Genomic DNA, 22,802 nt, shown 5'->3' on the forward strand with positions numbered 1-22,802 from the left:
TTTGTAATTGTACTTTATTTCTCATGCTTAATAATATTTAGGGGTGATTTTGATCTTTCAAAAATTTATCAGTTTGCCACGCTCTATTTAACACTCTCTAAATGATAGCTTTTGGCATTTTGATCATGGCTAAGTTTTCTTAAAAATTGTGTTCTTATCTATTTATTCCTTTCTTCTGCTTTATAATGTTTTTATTTACTTTCTTGATATGAAGCATAGATAATTCATTTTTACATTTTCTTATATTTTAATAAATCAATTTATGGGTAAACATCTTTTGAGCATGACTTGGGTCACCTTCAAGAGGTTTAAAATAATAGTATTTCTATCTTTGTTTATTTCTGAAGAAATTCTCATTTTCATCTCGATTTTTTTTTATCCCAAGACATAAAAAAATCTATTTTAAAATTAGTAAGTAGATATCTTGACTGAGATTTAAAAAAATAATAATGTGGGTCATATGGCCTCTGCTTTTGGTATCTGTAGAGAATATACTCTCCTCCATGGCTTAGTGCTTAGCTAATTTGTGAATTCTCCAACTCTTTGAAAAAAATTGTTTTGTTTATAAAACATAGTTATATATATGCATATAAAGTTATATATATATAAACATACATACTGATATAATCATGTTTTTCATTTGTCTTTAAATTTCTCTAGAAATATTTTTAAGATTTATTTATTTGAAAGAGAGAGACTGCAAGCAGGGCAAGGGGCAGAGGAAGAGGGAGGGGGAGAATCCTCAAGCAGACTAATGAGTGTGGAGCCTGATTGCAGGGCTCTATCCCAGGACCCTGAGATCATGACCTGAACAGAAATCAAGAGTCGGGTGCTTAACGCCCCAAAATTTCTCTAGACATTTTTATTTGTTAACTCCCATCAAAATTTTTATTATTTTTTTTATTTTTTAAAAGATTTTATTTATTTATTTGACAGAGACAGCGAGAGAAGGGAACACAAGCAAGGGGAGTGTGAGAGGGAGAAGCAGGCTTCCCGCCAAGCAGGGAGCCCGATGCTGTAGGGCTCGATCCAAGGACCCTGGGATCATGACCTAAGCCAAACACAGACGCTTCACGGCTGAGCCACCCAGGCACCCCCCCACACCCTTGCAATTTTTAAAGCTATTAGAAACGTTAATGCCTGGGACATCTTAATGGAGTGCATCTTTTGTCAAAAAGAATTACTTCTCTTTGTTCCATTTATTGGTTTTCACACTAAATTCTATTTCATTTATTTTTATTGCTCTATTTTTTATTTTTTCTGCCTATTTTCTTTTGTATTTAGCTGTTAAATTACCTCTCATTTCAAAAATAATTCTGATAGAAAAAACAACTCTTGTGTAAGTCCACACTATTGGAATAATGTTAAGCAATCTGTAAATCTTGATCATGTTAGATTTGACTCTGCTCATGTTAATTTTGACTAGTGATATGTTAGTGACATTAATTTAACAACTTATGCTATCAAAGTTCAGGATTAAGTAATACCCTGTCCCTCTAACCAATTTCCTTTTTCTCAAAATTGCCTATTTTTGTTCCTCCATTTCTAAATTTCCCTTTACTCTGAGTTTCAGTGCATCTGGATGTTAGGTCCATGTTTTACTATTATACTTTACATTAGAAACCAACTATTATATAGACTTAACATTTTTCTTACCATATGTCTGTTACCACATATAGTCCTATTTATTGGATTTCTTTCTTTGTTTTTTAAGATTTTTATTTATTTGAGAGAGAGAGAGAGCGAGGGGAAGAGAACGCAAGAGGGGGGTGGGGGGCGAAGGAGCAAAGGTAGTAGCAGACTCCCTGCTGAGCAGGAAAGCCTGGTGTGGGGCTGATCCAGACTCCAAGATCATGACATGAGCCTAAGGCAGACGCTTAACTGACTGAGCCACCCAGGCACCTCTACCGGATTTTTTTCTAATTTTGCTGGAAATAATCTTTTCTTTAAATTATTTTTTTTATTATTATGTTCAATTAGCATTAGCCAGCATATAGTACATCATTAGTTTTTGATGTAGTGTTCAATGACTCATTAGTTGCGTATAACACCCAGTGCTCTTTTGGAAGGTCTGTAACTAGGGAAATTTATGAGTGTGGCTATTTCATAATTTATTTTACTCTATCAATTAATGGTTTAGCTAGAAATATGGTTAAGATTTAAATTCTTAGATTCTTAAGAATTCTTAAGAATTCTTAAATTCTTAAAAACTTGAGAAGCTCCTCTTGTCCTGTAGCATCTGCTATTGAGGAAGAAGCCTGATTCTAATCTAATTCTTGTTCTTTTATAAGGAAGTTGTTTTTGTCTCTTAAGAAGCTTTTATCTTTTCTTTTTATCCTTGGATCCTACATTTTACCACACATTTCATTATATAGTTCTTTCTTCATTCATGTTAGGATTTTGTTGCTTGTACACTTACTTTGAAGACGCTAATTTTTGTGGGGGAAATTTTCTTCTATGTTACTCTGATTATTGGATTTTCTTTATATATCTGGTGGTTCATTATTGCCTGCTCATTGTCTCATTTACTAACAGCTGTTCAAGTTTTATTAGAACTGTTTGCATGATTGGTTGTGAAATGAATAGAATATGCCTGTATGAGGTATAATTATAGCTTGTCTTCTGGATATAGGGCTCTATCTCTTCTTACAGAGTTGCTAACTACCTGGGATATTGTCCAAATACTTTCGCTAATCCTCTTGATTAGCCAAACCAGGAGACAGAGGAAGGTCTAGTTCCTGTGAAGTTCATAGACATCCAAACAGATCCCCTGGGTAACATTCTGCTCCTTACATTTAATTACTTTGATCTATCTCTCATGATAGTTTGTAAGTTCTTTGTACCTTGTTACTCTGCAGCTTCCCTGTCAATCCGATTCTACCTGCTTTCTGTCTTACAGGAATCCCTCCTAATTTCTAATCTTCCAGTACAGCATTGCAATATATGCACGGTACATTGTGAGTCATGCCCTGTGTAGCCTGTTTCTGTGTGTTGGGCCAGGCAAGCAGTGTTCTCATTTTCCAATGCTGTTGAGATTATCAATTTAAAAATAGTTTTTCTTCTCTTTTAAAAGATTTATTCAGGAAGTAAGCCAGAAGTATTGTATTAGTCAGACATCTAACAGATCTCTTTATCGACCCATTGCCTGTTGCTGTCATCTGTGCGCCATAATCAAAAACCCTTCTTTTTCTTTCTTTCTTTCTTTCTTTCTTTCTTTCTTTCTTTCTTTCTTTCTTTCTTTCTTTCTTTCTTTCTTTCTTTGTTAGTATTATAGAAAGATCATGGTCTTTCATGATTATAAGATTATTATTACAAGAAATCAGAAAATATCATTTTCCCTCTTCTCTCTTTTTTTGTGTATCATGCCAATCCACACTTTCTGGGGAAATGTGAAATATGTTAATTCCAAGCAAATGATTGTGTCCTTTTAGCTTTCTCTAAAAATTTAGGATTAGTTACGTATAACACCCAGTGCTCATCACTACATATGCCCTACTTAATATTAACAGAGCTCATTATTCATGAGAAGCAATAAAGGAAATGGATTTATACTTTCTTAGTCTTTTCAGAAAGCTGTGGCTTGTCAAACTTTAACGTATGAAATGGTTGGTTTGACATCAAAGATTTCACCTGGCTTGTGTACTGAAGATAGTTTGATCCTTACTACAGTGTTTTAGGAAACATAAACATGGCTCTCTAGGTAATTAGAAAGAACTTCAGGAAATAAGATGTGTTCCTTCCTATCCTCTACACTTCCTCTGACATGGAAAAAGAAAAGCCTTTAGAATTTTTTTTTTTTCATTTTACCTAATATGACTCCACACAATGAGTTACTGAACTGAACTTCCTCCCCTACACAGTCCATCATTCTGCAGTATTTCACCCACTAGCCAATCCATCTGGAACTTTATCTAGTCACTTGCCAAATTCCTCCTCTTTCTTAAAGATGTTCTGACCCACCTCTGAGTTTTCATTTCCTCCCACTCTACCTAAGTGATGAGCTCTAACCTCTTCCTTCCAGATGTCAAGCTCACCTACTCCCCTGAGATAAAATATCTGCAACAATCTTACTTCCCTGCCAACCATTCACCAAGGTAAAAATGAATTTTCATATCTCCATTTCAAGTGTCAAAAGAACCCATTTTCAACTGGAAAAAATTATATGCCTTTTTCAAACTTATCACCACTCTACTGAATATATCAATTTGGACACAAGAGCTTATTTTATTTTAGTCTCAACCATTCTTACAATTCCTTCAGTGCACACACAGACATGTGCAAACACATACCATATTCCTGGTAAATTGTATCCAAATGGCCCTTTTATATATATTAACTTCTGGGGAAAAAAATCATACTACCATGTCCCTAAATTATTTGGAAGCAGAATTCCTCAGTATTCCTCATACATGCCTTTTTATAATTTCTTATAGTATCGATTGCTTATAACAGCCATAGAATTATATACACTTAACTATAGAAGGGAACATATAAATTATCTAAATAGCTCCCACTCCCAGTATGAAATACATCTAATTTTAGGTGATTACTATTTTGTGATAAAGTTTGCTCATCATTCATTCATTTAATCAAGAAATACTTATTGAGGGGTGCCTGGGTGGCTCAGGCCGTCAAGTTCCTAACTCTTGATGTTTGGCTCAGGTCATGATCTCAGGGTTATGAGATGGAGGCCCTCAACGGGCAGTGCCTACGGAACCTGCTTAAGATTCTCTCTCCCTCACCCTCTGCCCCTCTCCCACAACCCTACTTGTGCCCACTCTCTCTTTCTCAAGAAAAAAAAAAAAAGAAAGAAAGAAAGAAAGAAAGAAAGAAAGAAAGAAAGAAAGAAAAAGAAAAAGAAAAAGAAAGAAAAGAAAAAGAAAAGCAAATATTTACTGAGTGTTTTACTATGTCCCAAGACTAATCTAATGGCTGGGCATAAATCAATCATCTGCACTTTCAAAGAAATCACGTTTTAATGGGAAGAGACAAATAAGTAATAAACATGATAATTAAGTTGGTAATACAATGTGAATGTGTAATCTGGGATTTTACCTATTTGCTAGTTGATTAGATAGATACCCTGTTATGTTTCATGGTTGCTGACAGAAAACATAAGACTCCTGGATCAGAGACAAAGCTCTCTTACGCACAGCACAGCAGGCAGCAGGCACATTAGCTTATTTTGCATGGGAATTATGCAGTTGGGACCGGATGGATGCTGCACCTGCAGGAGAGCGGAATCACAACTGAGGAACACGGGATATGAAGAGATCACTATTTTGTAGCAAGCCGTAAGCAAGTCTTGTCTTTGGTTCGAGAGAGAAACGTTAACTTCTCTTTCAAGATTGCTTGCTATCAATCCAACTCTGAGGAATGTCCCAGTTAAAGAGCTATCAGGATTTTGCATTCTTGGCATACCCAGCAAGATGGGTAGAAGCACAAGTGACCCTTGAAGGTGATTTCCATAAAGATGGGCGGTGATAACTGCTATGGAATAGAGAACCAAGTAGATCAAGGACATAGAACAGAGGAGGCAGGAGGAAGGGTCGCCATTTGCACAGCTGAAGAGGTTGGTCAATGTAGATAAAATTATGCTGGGGTGACAACTCCAAATCTCGGTGATTTATAATGACAGATATTTTTGTTTCACTCAAAATAGATGTCAACAACCAATGGGTGGCAGCAGACTTTATGACCGTCATCTTGTTTCCTGAGCAAGAATAGTATTTTCTTAGTCATAATATTGGTTGAAAGAGGGAAAATAACAAAGTGCAACCTACCAAAGCTTCTTTCTCTCTATGTGTCATTAGCCAATGCAAGTCAGATGGCCAAGTCTAACCTTACACTAGGGAGAGGAAGAGGATGCTGATGACAAAATCTGTTATAGTAGTCTTTATAAAGAAGGTGAAATTCAAGCAAATAGTTGAAAGAAATGAGAACTGTAACCAAGTGGGTATATGGGGTAGGGAATTCTAGGCAGAAAGAAAGGCTTGAAAAATGACTTTAAGGTGTGCCTGGGATGTTGGAAGAATATCAACAAGGCCATTGAGGATGGAACAGAGCAGAAGAAGGGAAATAATTCCTCTGGGCAAATAGAGAGAGCCACTTCTGTAAGCCACTGTAAGGATTCTATGTTATAATTTCCGTGAAATAGGGAATCACCACCATACCAGAACTAAATTGTAAAAGAGAAAGAATAGAAGCAGCAAGATTTCTTCAGTGCTCCGTCAGAGGTGGCTCAGAGCAGGGTGGTAGCAGGCACTATGGTGGAGAAATGGGTACTGCATGTATTTTGAAGGTAACAGCAATAGACATATTGGATACGGGCGATTAGGAAGGGAGAAAAAGAATGAGACAGGCTCATTCATGTCACACTTGAAAAGCCTGTATTATGAAAGGTTATGTATGCGGTAAAATTTACACTAAATTTATACTAATGTGAATTAATAATCATGTTCTTAATCATCTCTATTTTTAAGATATTTTGCCTGTTTTTTCCTATCAGTTTCTGGAGGCCAGTGCTAAAAATCTCCCAATATGATAGTGCCGAAGAATTTAGAATGGTCGTATTTTTGTATTGGATTGATAACTTCATCTTTTTTAAAAAAAGATTTTATTTATTTAGTTGTCAGAGAGAGATAGAGAGAGCACAAGCAGAGGAAGTGGCAGGCAGAGGGGGAAGCAGGCTTCCGCTGATCAAGGAACCCGATGCAGGACTCAATCCCAGGTCTCTGGGATCACGACCTGAGCCGAAGGCAGATGCTTAACTGACTGAGCCACCCAGGCGCCCCTAACTTCATCTTTATGAAACTTTTTACTTTTAAACATTCAAGGGGTATGTCTTATATAGCTTATAGATGAGTTTTATTTTTTATCCAGTCCAACAATTCCGAATTCTAACTGGATGACTTCGTTAATTTACATTTAAAGTTTTACTGCTGGGCACCTGGGTGGCTCAGTCAGGTAACCAACTGCTTTTGGCTCAGAGTCCTGAGATCAAGCCCCACTTCTGGCTCCCCGCTCAGTGAGGAGGCTGTTTTTCCCTTTCCCTCTGCTGCTCCCGCTGCTTGTGCTCTCTAGCTCGTGCTCATTCTCTCTCTCTCAAATAAATAAAATCTTAAAAAAAAATAACGTTTTACTGCTCTATTTGTATTTGAATTAGCATTTTATTATATATTTTCTATTTTCCTAATAGTTTCGTTTATCTTTTTTATTTTTTAATCTGTTTTATTTTCCCTCTCTTAGTTTGCTGGTTACTTTTTGTTGTTACCCTACAGATTGCAAGATTTGTCTTAGATTTATTAGATTTTATTTCAAATTAGAAAATTTACCAATTTCCAGAAATCCAAAGATCTTACTTAAGTCCATTTAATTATCTGCATCTTATTTTTGTTTGTTTTGGTAACTTTTGTTTCTAGGTGGGGGAGGGGCAAAGAGAGAGGGAAAGAGAGAATCTTAAGCAGGCTCCACACCCAGCATAGAGCCCCACGCAGGGCTTGTTCTAAAGATCCAGAGATATGAGCTGAGCTGAGATCAAGAGTCTAGCTCAACCAATTGAGATACCCAAGTGCCCCTTGGTAACATATTTTAAATCTGCATAAATTTTACATCATATAAAATATTGCTACTGTTGCTTTTTAAGGTATTAGTATTCACTTATATTTATTCTTATATTTAATCTTTCTATTGTTTGATGTCTGATCTTCTTTGTGACTCTTAGAAATTTCTATCTCGTTTTTGACTGGACTCAAACTTGGAGGTAGAAGCTCTCAGAAGACAGCCCCTGTCTTTTGGCAATCTGCTCCTGCCATTTTTCTTTGATCTCTTTCTTCTCTTGGCCAAAAATTTAGCATTTTCTGCAGTTTCTGGCTTATTTTTCTTAGTACACTGTTTCTCCAGAGCAATATGCCAGAGTTTGTGTTGGAGGGTACGTGGAGTAGTTAACCAGACGTTGAATCTTGAGTGCTTTGGTTCTAGGTTCTTTTGGTTCTTCTTTGTTTACAGGCTTTTTCACAACATATTAGCAGACATCATCTTTTTAAGAAAGACTGAAAAGTTTGTGGGTTCTGCTGGCTCTTTTGGGCCCCAGGTGATGAGGCACACAGTAGTACCAGTAAGTTCAGGAATATCCTTCTCTCTCTCTCTTTTTTTTTCTTTTTTTTTTTTACAACAACCAAGTTGAGAACGCTGAGATTGGCATCCCCAACACAACCCCAAACAGGTATGTGCTTTCTTTCTCCAGTCGCCTTGGTCTGTAGCAGGAATGCCCCTTATTCAGCAGCAGGGAGACATAGCCATGGGTCAAGACGCCCTGCTTCATGGGGAAGCCCTGTTTGTCATTGTCACCACTGATTCAGACTATATAACCCTCCATTCTTCACCCAGATCAGCAGCAACTTCTGTGACCATACACTTCTCATAAAAAGTATGAAGTTTCTGTTCATCATCCACTTCAATGAGTTTCTAGCTGCCAGTGGCTGGGAAAGCGACATTCAGCTTCGTCCTACAGCAGCCTACCACTTCCAAGGCACCAGAAGAAAGAAGAAATCTTTCTATTGTTTTTCATTTCTGCTTTCATTACTATGTTTAATCATGAGTCATTTCTCTTTTGCCAGAAAAATCCCCTTGAATATTAATTTTCATAATTTCTTGTCAATGCATTTTTCTTGGTCTGAAAACTGTAATTTTTTTTTTAATTTACAGAGCTTACTTTTGTTAATTATAAAGTTGTAAGTGGCTACTATTGCTTTCAGAATTTTAAAGGCAACATCCCGCTGTCCTTGGTCTGCTAAAAAGTTGATTCTCTATCTACTGTTGCACCCATAAAAGCAATGTGGTCATTTTCCCTTGCTGCTTTTAAAATAATCTTTTAGATTTTGGTTTTCAACAATTTTTCTATCCCATAATGAGGTGTGGTTTTTATTGCATTTATCTTGCTTGGAGTTCATAATATTTAACTACTAATTTCAATTACTGCATTTTTTTTTTTAGTTATAGAATTTCCATTTGATTCTATTTTATAGATTCCTCTTCTATAGTGAAATTCTCCATTTTGTCCCTATTTTTCTTGAATACAGTGATCATAATTCTTTTAATATTCTCATCTGGGAAGTCCTATATCTGGGTCATCTATGTGTCTGTTTCTATAATCTTGGATTTTCCACCTGCTTTTCAATGATTTGGTTCTATCTTTTGGGTTGCCTAGTAATTTTTTATTGTATGCTATACCTTTTATATTAAAATCTACGGAGTCTTTTTTTTTAATAGAGATTTAATTTTCATTTGGCAGTAAATTAAAATATGTGTGGGTTAAATTGTTTCAATTAAAAATTGAAATAATTTTTGTTTATATTTCAGTGATTTGGGAGGCTGGTTTATTTCTGGTGTGCTTTTAAATCTAGGAAGGTTCTTTCACAAGGTCCTCAGCTTATGAAGTCCCTTTCTCCTTGGTGAACACTAAATTCCAATATTTTTTTCTTTTCTGTAACATTATGAGACTGATAAGATATGTTTCATTTTTTTAACTCCTTATCAGATCCTTTCTAATTTTTCTTTTTCTATTAAATCTGGCCCACACAAGAGTAGCTTAGGAGTTAGGAAATCCCTTAAGGGAAAATTGTACAGAGAATGTTGGTCTCATTTCTCTGTGATTCGCCTTTATTCACTGGAATCTTGGAATCTCAAATTTTGCCTATTTTGGTGGTCTTGAATTTCAATTGTTTAATCTCTTGAACACAGTTTGCTTGCTGAAACTTTTAACCTCATTTTTTTTTTTTTGCTAGACTCTATGCTCAGTGCTTTGAATTACCAAATGTCCCAAGGAAAAAATAGCAGTGGCAAATGTATGACTTGTTTTAATGCATTTCTCTTCTTTCCAGGGTCTTCTTGGCTATTCTCCAATCCCTCCAATTGGCTGTTTTTGTTTTTGTGTTTTACATTTTATGAATTTTTTTTCCTGTAGTTAGCCTAAGCATCAGTATTACTCTTATACGACCTACTTTGTTATAGTTAGAAGCAGATGTCTGTCAAACTTTTTTTTTATTGTTATATTTTAAAAGTTAGATTACAGGTATACAAGTCAGATTATCATGCTTTGAAGACCAGCTTTGCTACTTCTCTGACACCTGACTCTTGGCCTCAGTTTCTTCATATGTAAAATGGATATAACAGAGTTTCTACTTTATAGAGCTGTTATGTGAAGTACAAGAGTGTTGTATGCAGTATGCTGAGCACAGAGTCTGACTCTTATGAAGCACAAATACACGTTACAAATATGACTATTAGTCTGCTTCTGGTCCAAAGGTACTTACTTCCCACTCAGCAGAGAGTAGAGATGTTGCCTTACTTTTAAATAAACTTTTGACAAGACTTTTGCAATTAAAACATTTTTTGTAATAATTAAAAAAATATTTAATAATCTGTACAAGAATGGATTCAGTGATTGTTGCCAAGTTTACTAAAGTGAATTTTTAAATTATTCCGTTTAAAATCTATCTTTTTTTCCTCTCTGCTATCCTCTGGCACCTCAACAGTTCTGCAAAATTTCTCTAATAATACCTCTGGTAATATTATACCATATATGTTCCTTTGACCCTGCTTGGTGTACAGTTTTGTACTGTTATCTGTTGAACTTGTGCTTGTATTTTCTGACAAAATTTTATATACCTAATTGACACCATGACTTTTGTTGTTATTGTTGATAATATTCCTGTGATCAGAGCGCTGAGTGCCTCATTGCATTCAATAATTATTTGTTGAATTTAATTGGGGCATGAGTGGGCAAAAAGAAAGTAGAAAAACTGAGAACCCCACACCAGTTTAAAAAGGTGAGAAGATATATAGGCATTCATGGTTCTCAAAATTCTGATTTCAAGAAAATGTTTTCTTTCTCTTCTCTTTGATCACCAGAAAATGTCAAATGTTAAGTCTAGTAAAATAGATAATTTATTGTGTATATTCCAAAAGATAGAACATACTTCCAGATTACATATTTATTAATTTCAGAGAGCAATTATGACTTATAATAGGAAACATTAGCCTGTGCTAACATGTGAGAGCCTTTGCACTATAAAAATTGCATTAACGTCTTTTGTTACTTGAAAACAATTGATGTTATAGTTTGGTTTTATGATTCAAGTTTCCAGGCCCCTTGGTAAGAGAGATATCTTAGAGAAGGCATAAACGAGGAAAGCCTCTCTTTAAGAGCCTCTTGCCTGCTCTGGTCAATTCGCCCATTTTTAAGACAAAGCCTGGCTTGTTGAAGCAGGAGACGTACCTGTAACAGAACTTTGTCTCCTCTGTTTCAGTCTTTGTCTCTCCTAGTTTTCACAAACTCCATATAACCACTGGAGCATCTTTTCTTTCCTTATACTTTCTACACCTGACTTTTATTTAGACTTTCCTTGCTTTCAGATTCTTTCCACAGAGGGCTCAAGGTTGACTTTTCTGCTTAGGCTTCTTCTATAATTCTGGTAACTGACAATATGAATCTTTCATCAATATGGTGTAATACTTACTTAGAATTCTCTGGAGAAGCTCTTTCTCTCTAGCTCCTAAGGGACATCTTGGTTACAACATAGCCTAAAAACCATTTTCATCAGAAGAGATGAACCCAAGTCTATTCAAGAGAAAAATACAGGGTCCTGTAAACAGTGATTAAACACTGTATACCATTCTTCTAGGAGTAGTCTTTGATTTGGATTGATAAACAAAATCATGATACACAATAGATTTCACTCAGCACCAAGTTGGCTTAGCTTTAAGAAAAAAACACAGCAATGTTATCTGTCAAAGTTGTGGTTAGCAAAAATATTTCAATAGTAATTACATTTGTAATATGTTTAAATGAGGCATTCATAAATTTTATTAGTCAAAATATTGAAACCAATAAAACACCATTCACTAGCCAACATAACATTCATGATACTGTTATTGAAAATTATGAAAATATTTACTGTCAGTTTTGAATCTCTTTTCCATTGCAATCATTCCACGAAAGTGCCTCTGTACCTGAATCTGATGATATCATTATGGATCTCTGAATAATGTGCTTATTATTGGATCAAATTCTCCTGGAAGTCTTCCCAGAATTAGGTTGCAACTGTTCTGTAAGAAGACACATCTAGAAAAGCCAATTAGCCTGCCAGTCTCCATAGCATTTTTTAAAGCTGGTATTTAAGAGAGGCCTATGGCTACTTTGATTTTACAGATTTCACTAGGTGATAATTTCCCAGTCATCAGAATTAATGAAAATTCAGGAAATGTCAAACTTCAGGGAACATAAAACCTCACATAAAAACATTTTAGAAGGATCCAGTAACCTTCCAACATGACAAACCAGGCCTTTCTTTATACACATTAGAGCTGGAAGAGAAAGTAGAAGGTGAAGATAAGGGTGGTAGGCGAAGCTAGATCTAAAGGTTCTGGCAGATGTATTTTGATCTTCCACTGCCCCTGGACATGGATCACGTAATGAAGGAATCCTTCCCACACATTCTGTAAGAATGGAATATATGCTATACCTCTTGTAAGACGTAGTAACTGGAAAGGTGGATGGAGACACATACAAAGGAAGGAAGAGTAAAACTTGCCAACTTCACAGTCCAAGGTGATGTGGATGTCTATTCATGACTCTTCATAAGCCCTTATTCTAGAAGGTGCTGACCACTCTCCAGGGAATTCAGTTCTCACTGCATTATTTTTTAGAACCAGCATCTGTAAAGGTGATTGAAATAGTATATTAGAATATTCCCTATAAAAAGGAGAAGGAAAAATACCTCTGAATTATATAGATGGAACTTTTCCTTTCCCATAAGAAATGTGTGCCTCACTTAGCTAAAGACAGAAACATTCTCCTTTGTAGTCATTAGTTCTAAAGCTTTTTTTGAACTTTCCTAGATAAAGTATATATAACTTCCAAGGTCATCTCTGTGTGCCCAGGGTATTTCTTTGCATAGCCCCCACCTTTCTCTGGGCTTTCAATGAGAAAATAACAAATCCTGGGTACAGATAAGTGAAGGGCTTATAAGCAATGGTGCTTTGCATAGGTTACCTTTTGGAAGGCAATGCAGCCATTTGTGCCATTGTATGCATCCCTCAGTGAATTTAAAGATTTCTACTCCATGACGTATGGGTTTCAATAAATTGGCCCAATATCACTTTTCATCCACTTTTCACATGGCACTCAGGATCACAGCCGAAAACAGAAAGACTCTGAATCACCCCATGGGGGTGTCTCTTCTTTTTACTAGGGTTCTCTAGAAGCGCTTTCTCCATCCCTAATGAGCTTGTGCTTTTACCAACTAAACTTAAAATAGGTATTCTCCATACCCATTTCCTCCATATTTTGTTCTTGGTACAAAGTATTTTTTCTCTGCCTTTCATGTTAGGGGGAAAAATATATCTATCTATCTATATATCTATATCTATATCTATATCTATCTCCTAATTGTGCCCTAGTGCATATATTAAAATGGAAAATAACAGATTAAATGTGTAAGAGGAAAAGTCAGCAGCCCACTAAGAGCCTAACACACACACATGCGCGCGTGCGCGCGCGCACACACACACACACACACACACACAAAGAGCAGGCAATTAAAAGGTCACAAGGAAAAGAATATGGGTTTCTGGAAGGGGTTTAAATGTAAACAGCCCCCTGACTTTGGGTTCAAATAGAGAATGAATGGAAAGGTTGGACATATTTATTAAGGCAGACGATTTGAAAAATTAATCCTTGGCTAAACTAAAAAACATCCAAGGAAGGCAGTATTTGAATGTCTACCCTCAAGTCCAAGAGGAGGAATCTCCAGGGATTTTCTGGAGAGAAGAAACTCTATTACAACATTTTCCTGGCCTGAAAGCCTACTTAGGAGGAAGTGAACAGAACCCAGCCCCAAGGCCAAATTTCAGGCTCAAGTGGATGGACTGCCAGGACATCCTACACACCGGACAAAAGCAGTGAAGCCAAGACAACCCACATTCTCATGCTTTTAAAAACTGGGGAACCTCAAGGGGGTACTTGATTTATGTGGAATAACTAGCCTGCCCAAATACATTTTAGAAAGAAAACCTTTTCCAACACTCTCACCTGGGATTGAGGACTCTGGAAAACGGTGGTGGAAGAAGGAAATAGAGTAAATTGCTCCTTGGCTAATGCATTGAGACTCTTGGAAGAGAGCCTAAGGTTGGGAAAATAACAATAGCCAGCAGTTATTGCGCACTTACTGTGTGCCATGCCATAATAGCTTTACATGTAGAATCCCCTCCTATCCACACAAAATTCCTACAAGTCAATGCAATTATTACATCGGTCTTTATAGACGAGGAAGCTGGAGCCTAGATTGGCTATCTAATCAATGAACATACTATGAACGTGAAATGAACACCTAGTATAAAGCCAGGTTTGCCTGATTAAGGGTCTGCATTCTTAACAACCTATTGGGTTCAATAAATGAGCCACTGTAAGAAAGACAACCATGAGTTGGGAAGCAAACCTAAGATTCATATAATTTGTATGATTCTGTACTCAAATTCATGAATCTCATAATTAAAGAAGTCTCTCAAACAGACTTTCAAAGAAGACTGTTAGAATTTATCTGTAGAACAATAAGAGGTTAGAGAACAGACTGCTGCAGGGTACAATCTGCATATTTACTCAGGCTTTAAAATTTGGAACCTCAATGAATTGGTGCTAGTCCTTGGCCAACTTCTCTCAATCTAATTTATTGATCTTAAAATAATGAAAAGTAAAATAAATTTATTTATTTTTAAAAAGATTTTTTTATTTACTTGACACAGAGAGACAGCCAGCGAGAGAGGGAACACAAGCAGGGGGAGTGGGAGAGGAAGAAGCAGGCTCCCAGCGGAGGAGCCTGATGCGGGGCTCGATCCCAGAACGCCGGGATCACGCCCTGAGCCAAAGGCAGATGCTTAATGACTGAGCCACCCAGGCACCCCAAAATAATGAAAAGTAAAATTTAAAATTAAGCAATTAAAAGATGTTTCCTGTGCTATTGCTATATGCATTCATGGACATTCTATCTCTTAATCTAATGACCAACTCAGTGGTTAGCATAAAATATGCATTCAGTAAGTATTTTTAAAATAATGAGGTAGGTAGGCATTTCCCTCATTTTACAGATGTGACAACTGACACTCAAAGAAAACTTACCCATGACCGCAAGACTTCATGTAGGATTCAAATTTAGTTTTTCTAACTTCAAAACCCATACATTTGGTACAATATCGAAAGCCACAAAATTACAACATTATGTTGTTATAGAAGTGAATAAAGTGAGTGGAAAGGAGATTACACTTGTGCAGGGTCTTAAATAGTGAGCAAAACCTTTCATGGAACAAAATTAATTGTACATGGGAATGTGGAAGAGTGTGGAGGGAAATATTCTTGGCCACTGCTTCCAAATTTGTTCGTATCATAGTGCATATACTATTTTTATAGCACGCTGTGGGAAATGAGGAAGTAATTCTCAGCTGGAGGCAACTTCCCTGAGTGCTCTGGCCATTCCTGACTCTGACCAGCTACACTGTGAGTTGAAGGGGTCTATATCTTATCACAACTTTAATCCCATGGCCGCATACAAATATTTCAGATTTACCAATTGAGAAGCTTCGTTCTGGACATATAAAATAGCATGCAAAAATGTAGATACAAGGAAATGCATGAAATATTTTTGAAGCCTTGAGAAGTTCAGCTTGGTTTAGGAGATATGGTAGGAGATGGTACTAGAGAAGTTGTTCCAGAGTCTGGTTATAAAGTTTCTTAAATGCCATGTATTGGGATTGCAAAATTATAATAAATATGCAACACAAACAAAACCCAAAAAAACTCAAACCTAAAATTATGCAATAATGAAAAGAAGGATTTTCCTTTTTCAATTTTTTTCTTCAATATCCTTCTATTTGAAACTGTATTTATAACTCAGAATCTCTGAGATTCTTGCTGTGATGCAGTAATTGTATTAGACAAAACCTCCCTCTGAGATCAACTATTAGAGCTGAGCAAAATGAAACAAATAAAATAAAAAGGAACAACTGTTTAAAATTATTCTCCAATAACTAAGGCAATAAGAAATTGAGGAATCAAATTCCTGAAAAGAAAGGAAGTGCATTGAAATGAACCCTCCATTTGTCTCCACTTTTTCACCTTGACTGCCAATTCCTAGCCCTGAACATAGAAACTGATCACAAAGCAGCAGCCTAGAAACTGTTGGAAGACAAAGAATTGGACTTCAGCATTATCAGAAAAGGCATAATTTGAGGGACTCCTAATCAGGGGATTTCGGGAAAGCGACTCTGACAGTCTACATATAATTTCTGCCCTAAGGACTCACTGATTCTGAGACAGAGAAACTCTGAAACTCTTCTCGGAAGCTAAACACTTTAGCAGAGAGTTTGTAAATCTCATGATGCTAGAGAGACAAAAAGCAGTGTTCAGCTCCCCCAAGTAAGAATGATCCTATTCAAACACATAAGATTATTTCACATTGAGATTCCTGCAAGCATTGCATACAAGGAGTAAGAACCAACTAAAAATAGACCAGTTTTGCTTGGATGAAAGCAATCTGCCTATATTTAAATTGGATTGGAAAAACAAACACTAAATCTTCACGGACGATATCTAGAGCCTTTACAATTTTTTTCTACATATTTTCCAGCATTAAATAAAAACTGATGAAATATGTAAAAAAAAAGCAATCAAATAACTAGAATAAAGAGAAAACATAGATTCTTAAATAAACGAGATTAATGTATTTAATAAAATAGATGATGATTTGAAAAAGCTCACCAAATAGCAACATCATTTAAAACAGAAATCAAATATTATATAGATAATTGAAATTGAGAATTAAAAGATGGGTTTAATGGCAATTTAAGAACTGCAGAAGACAGGAGTAGTGATTGGATTATAGATTAGTAGAATATTCAGAATGAAGCATAAATAAAAGGATGGAAAATACACAAATCTAAGAAATATACAGATAAATATTAAAATTTTCGATATTGCTGATTATATGTTCTATATGGATTAATTACATTTATACTTTACTAGTTATAAACATTTAGAAAGTAAAAGTTGAAAGAGAAATTAATTTATAATAGCTTGAAAATCACAACGTACCTAGGAATAAATCTAATGAAAATTGGAATAGCTCTAGCAGTAATCCATAAAATATTATCAGAGAAATCAAAGAGAACTGTAATAAGTGGAAAAAAAAAACCACTATGGCCAGAGACTGGAGGATTCAGTATTCTTAAAATGCCAGTTCTTTCTAAGTTGCTCTGTAGTTTCAAAACAATTTCAGTTAAATTACCAACTTTTTTTTTTAATTGACAGGCTAAAGCTAAATTTATATGAGAAGGCAAAGGGCCAAGAATAACCATGATAATCTTGAGAAAGAACAGATTTGGAAGATTTATATCATCAGTTATCGAGTTTTTAATAAATCTACTATAAGGAAAAATATGTGATATTGGTACATAGATACACAATTTGATAGAATAGAACATAGAATTCAGAAGCAAATCCATTCACATATATACATCCAATTACAACAAAATTGTTAAAATTCAGTAAATAAAGAATGATCCTTTGGTAAATAGTACTGGATCAACTGAATTTTTTATGGAAAAAGTGGTCATTTATTTCTACCTAAGACCTCATATACAAAATTCAGTCCCAATAGATTTCAGACATAAATGTGAAAAGCAAAAAGGTAAGGTTGTACAAGATCAAAAATATCAAGATGCCCATTTGGTATAAAATATTTTTTAAAGTGTTTTTTTTTTTTAAGATCACAAAACACTATCCAGAAAGAAATGGTAGAATAGATTTGATTTTATTACAATTGAGAGAAAAACACACCATCAAAAGTGTAAAAAAGATGGGGTGCCTGGCTGGCTCAGTCAGTAGAGCATATGACTCTTGATCATGGGGTTGCAAGTTCAAGCTCTATGTTGGGTGTGAAGATTACTTGAAAAAAAAAAAATAAAATCTTGAAAAAAAAAAAAGAGTAAAACGACAAGCCATAAAGTTTGAGAACACATTAGCAATATGTATATTTGGCAAAACACATGTATCCATAATATATGAAAAATGTCTAAAAGCAATAAGAAAAAGATAGCCCATTTAATTTTAATAATCAAAGGCTTGAACAGAAATTCCAAAAAGGAGGCTATTCAGATGTCCAATCCACATGTCCAAAGGTGCTCAAACTTATTAGTGATCAGAGAAATACGCATTAAAATCACAATGAGACAACATTAAGTGTTGGTGAGCTTGAGGGGCACTAAACCCCTGCACACCACTAGTGGTAATACATATTTTTATAACAATTTTGGTAAACTGACAATATCTATAAAGCTTTGTGTATCACACCTTACGACCCAACAACCCCACTCCTAGCTATGTAATCAAGAGTAACACATGCCATTGTATACTAATTCAAGGTGTGAGAATATTCATAGCAGTATTAGTCACAATAAAAAGCCAGACATAAATCTCCATTAATAATAATATTTGTACATTTGTACGATGGGATGATATACAGTAATAATAAAGAAAAACTCCACTGCTGTATGCAACAACTAGGTGAACCTCACTGACAGATGATTCAAAGAAGCCAGCCTTAAACAACACCTACATTAGGTGATGGGGATTAAGTCGTAAGGAGCGCTGGGTGTTGTATGGAAGTGTTGAACTGCTCTACTGTACACCTGAAATGGTATAACACTGTATATTAACCACACGGGGATTTAAAATAAAATAAATAATAAAAAAAGAATACCTATATCGTATAACTTCATTTATTTAAAGTTCAAAACTAGCAAAATGAATCTAGCTGATAGAAGTGAGGCTATTGGTTACCATTTGAAGGCATTTTAACTGTAGACTGTTAGGAGAGAGACTTTTGGATGGATGTTCTATATCTTCTGCATGTCCTATTTTTTCATCTGGTTGTTAGTTACATAAGTATGTTCCCTTTATAAAAATGTATTAAACTGTGCATTTCAAAAATGTATACTTTACTGTATGCAAGTTATATTTCAACAAATGAAAATATCTTTGTGTAAAATGTAAATAACCTCTCAATATTTTATTGTACAGCCATTTAAACCATTCCCTTTTGGTCATTGTACTGCCATCACTGTATAAGGTTATCCTGTCTTGGGTTTCAGCCACCTACTCACATCTCTCTCTCTCCCCTTTCTTGATCCTCACAGGCCATAAAAACCTGAAAAAATAAGTTCACTTCTTGGGCTCCTGTTTTTACATATGTAAAATATAAAGATTGGGTTACATTACTTCAAACTTTCGTTTTTTTTGAACCTTCCTTCATATCCCTGCAGCTCTAGTCTTCCTCATGCATAGTTTTCACTACTCCACTGAACAAATTCTGACAGTATCTTCATCAATAAATTTAAATTTTTTGCTTGTCTTGGAAGGCAAAATTTCTGCCTGTCCAATCTTATGTCCTATAGCTCCCAAGAACATTCCTTTCTCCTATCATATTTGTCCAGAATCCTCAATGCCCTATGAGTCCTACATATTAAATTCTGTTATATCTCCTTTTTCTCCCTCTCTCTTTGATGTCTGCTAGTTGTTCAAGTCCCCATTCAAGCCTTCTTTCTCCAACCAACATCATCCTACTATTTTTCCCTTCACTGATGTGCCCATTGTCAAATACTTTGCACACAGCATGTTGCAATCCTCTGCTATCCTACATTTGCCTTACCTGTGGCCCTTCTATTTTCCCAATGAGGAATCAGCTCTTTAAGGAGAGGAAGTATGGGTTTGCATGACATGCCACTACTTTGGCATGTGCAGTCTCCTGATGTAAAGCACTTCTTCCAGTTTTATTATCAGGGATGCCTGGGTGGCTCTGTGGGTTAAGCATCTACCTTCAGCTCAGGTCATGATCCTGGGACTCCTGGGATTGGCCTCTGGAACGGAGCCCTGCATGGGCTTCCTGCTCAGCGGGAAGTCTGGTTCTCCCTCTCTCTCTGCCCCTCCCCCCACTCCTGCTCCCTCCAGATCACTCTCTCTTTCAAATAAATACACAAAATCTTAAAAAAAAAAAAGATATAATTGACATATAGCACTGTATAAGTTTAGAATGTACAACATAATGATTTGCCTTACGTATATTGTGAATGATTACCACAATAAGTTTAGTTAAGATCTATCATCTCATACAGATACAAAAAAATTCCAAGAAACAAAACAAAAGGCTCTAGGATCTGCTCTTAGGTTTCCTATAAACCATAGAGCAGTGTTAACTACAATCATCATGTTGCACATACACCTAGTTCTTATTTATCTTATAACTGGAAGTTTGTGCCTTTTAATCACCTTCCTCCAATTCCACCACCCCCATTTTATCGGTTTGTGATCGTGGGCTCTAATACAATGGCAGATTCTGAAGGCCAGGCTTCTAATTGCATTCTTGTTTATTTCCTCACAAATGGAGTTAAATCTTGCACAAAGAAAACTTTCAATATATACTTATTAACTGATTTTTTTCTGGTTCTTTCAAAGAAACAGGCCATTATAGTATTAAAACTAATACCATTCCTTTACTCCAATGCTTCCATGGCATCACACTCTGCATAAAATCCGAAGGACTTCATGGGCCACGAGGTGCGTGGGACCTAACCCTCACCTAATTCTCGGGCGCTCTTCCCCACCCCTGCTCATTCTCAGCCTTCAGCCTTATTCTTCCCCCAGGCCTAACTTTTCACTTATTTTAGATCTTTCTTCAAATGTTACCTCCTTAGAGAGATCTTATTTATCTTATCATGTCCTATGCAATATTTTCTTTTGTTTATCTCTGTGACTTTACCTACTCCTACCCCAAATGTAAACTACTCAAAGGAAGGACTTTGAGTTTCTTATTTTTTGTTTATCTCCAAGGCTTGCACATATAATGTGTTCAATAAATATGAACTGAATAAATATATAAAAAAATGAACAAGTAAACACTGACAATAATAATTGAAAAAAATTCTAATCCAAAGTATATGTTCAGAGTGGATTGAAAACATAAATTCAGATCCTAAGGGACAAAGTAATATATCAACTATATAAGAAGATAACACAACTTCATATTTGTGGGTATAATGAATAAAAATAGGGTGAATGTGAGTTGTGGACAAATTGTTCTTACAAAATGATAGGATAAATGATAGTGTTTTAAAACTTCTGAGTTTAGGCTAAGTCGAATACTGAGCTATACAGTAAATAATGAATAAAGCTGATTATCTATGTCTGATCTTATTATAAAAACCAGTGCATCTGGGAACCAGATGACTTTAGAATTACATTATAGACAACAACTCTTTAATGCTTCAATATAGGTGGAGACAGGAATCATTATCCCATTTAGCAGACTTTTAAAGTTGAGGTAGTAAAACAAATGGTTTGTCTACTGTTTCAACATTTATTTGAGAGTGTCATGTTGGATTTGAGTTCATAGCCACGTGTTTGTTCCTGCATTTCCTGTATAATTTATTACATAATTTATGTTATGAACATAAATTTCAACATAGTGAGAGAAGCATCACACTCTGTACTCTACAATAGATTGCTCTTCTGTAATCATCCAATTATGGGTAACCAGAAAGGCAATGAATACAGCACTGGATATTAAATGTGGACATATCCCCTACTAATTTATTTAAAAAGTGAGGTTAGGAGTTGGTTCAGGTTCAAGAGTGGCTGGCTTATGGAAACACATGGATTCCAGCCCAAATTAGGATCTTAAAGGAAGTATAATACACTATGATACAGAGAAAGTGGGTTTGTGGTGGCAAAGTTGTAGCACATACCAATTTGGTGACTCCTGACAAATCACATATAAGCATTTTTTTAAAAAAATTCAAGATTTATAAATAATATTAGTGATATATAATCATTTTTCTTCTTGTGGGTTATTTTTCATAGATTTATCCCTTTATTTTTATTTTTTTATTCATGGATATTCAAAATTCCACTCTTTACCCCCCCCCCCCACAAGGAAAGTTCCAGCCTCAGAGTTGTTAAAGTAAAAACAATTGTTGTTAAAATGGAAAATAGAGGCAATTTGTATCATTGGCCCACCACAGTTTGGCTCAGGTCTTCTAGTCTCTGCTCTTGTGAGAATGAAGCCAGACCACACACTGAGACTGAATTACAACACTTCAAAAAGAAGAAAAACACAAATGGAAAAAGTCGAATGGGTTTCCAAATAGGAGGTGGTAGACAGTGAAGAAACCTCTTAGCACAACTCTTAAAAGGGCTAAACTCTGAATCTGAGGCCCTGACATGCAATCATGAACTTGCATTCCCATTCTTCTGTGGCTGTAGGACAGGAAATGTCCATTCAACTGCACATTGTACTAGTCCCATCAGTTTGAGTGGAAATGCATTTTTAGAGCCTTTTATCCCAATCCCCACTTTCTGCAAATGGATCCTGTCATTTATGAAAATAAAAATGAGAGCTGAATGAACTATTTTCTTCCATAAAACTATTTCAGCAAGTGAATGAATAAATTAGGGAGTGAATCATCGGCAAGAAGACCTTAAGTTGTTAGTGACAGAGAAACATAACATACTCTCTTAGGCACAAAGCAACATCTAAATCCTAGAATCCAAGTACGAGTTGATAAACTGTGGGAAGGGGAGGGGTGAAGATGTGTTTCAGGGAAAACTCAGGAAAGGTACTGATTCCCTCTGGAATGTTCTCCATCTCTTATCTCTAGCCTAGGCACTTAGGATACAGTAGAGAACAGAAGAAAATACT

At 35.7% G+C, this 22,802-nt stretch overlaps 1 pseudogene; it reads right to left on the reverse strand.

The window, feature by feature from the left end:
* The window catches only part of LOC113260921 (40S ribosomal protein S6-like), a 38,150-nt pseudogene continuing 15,348 nt past the window's right edge, over nt 1-22,802 (reverse strand).

The sequence above is a fragment of the Ursus arctos genome, unplaced genomic scaffold (assembly GCF_023065955.2).
Source record: "Ursus arctos isolate Adak ecotype North America unplaced genomic scaffold, UrsArc2.0 scaffold_3, whole genome shotgun sequence".
NCBI lineage: Eukaryota > Metazoa > Chordata > Mammalia > Carnivora > Ursidae > Ursus > Ursus arctos.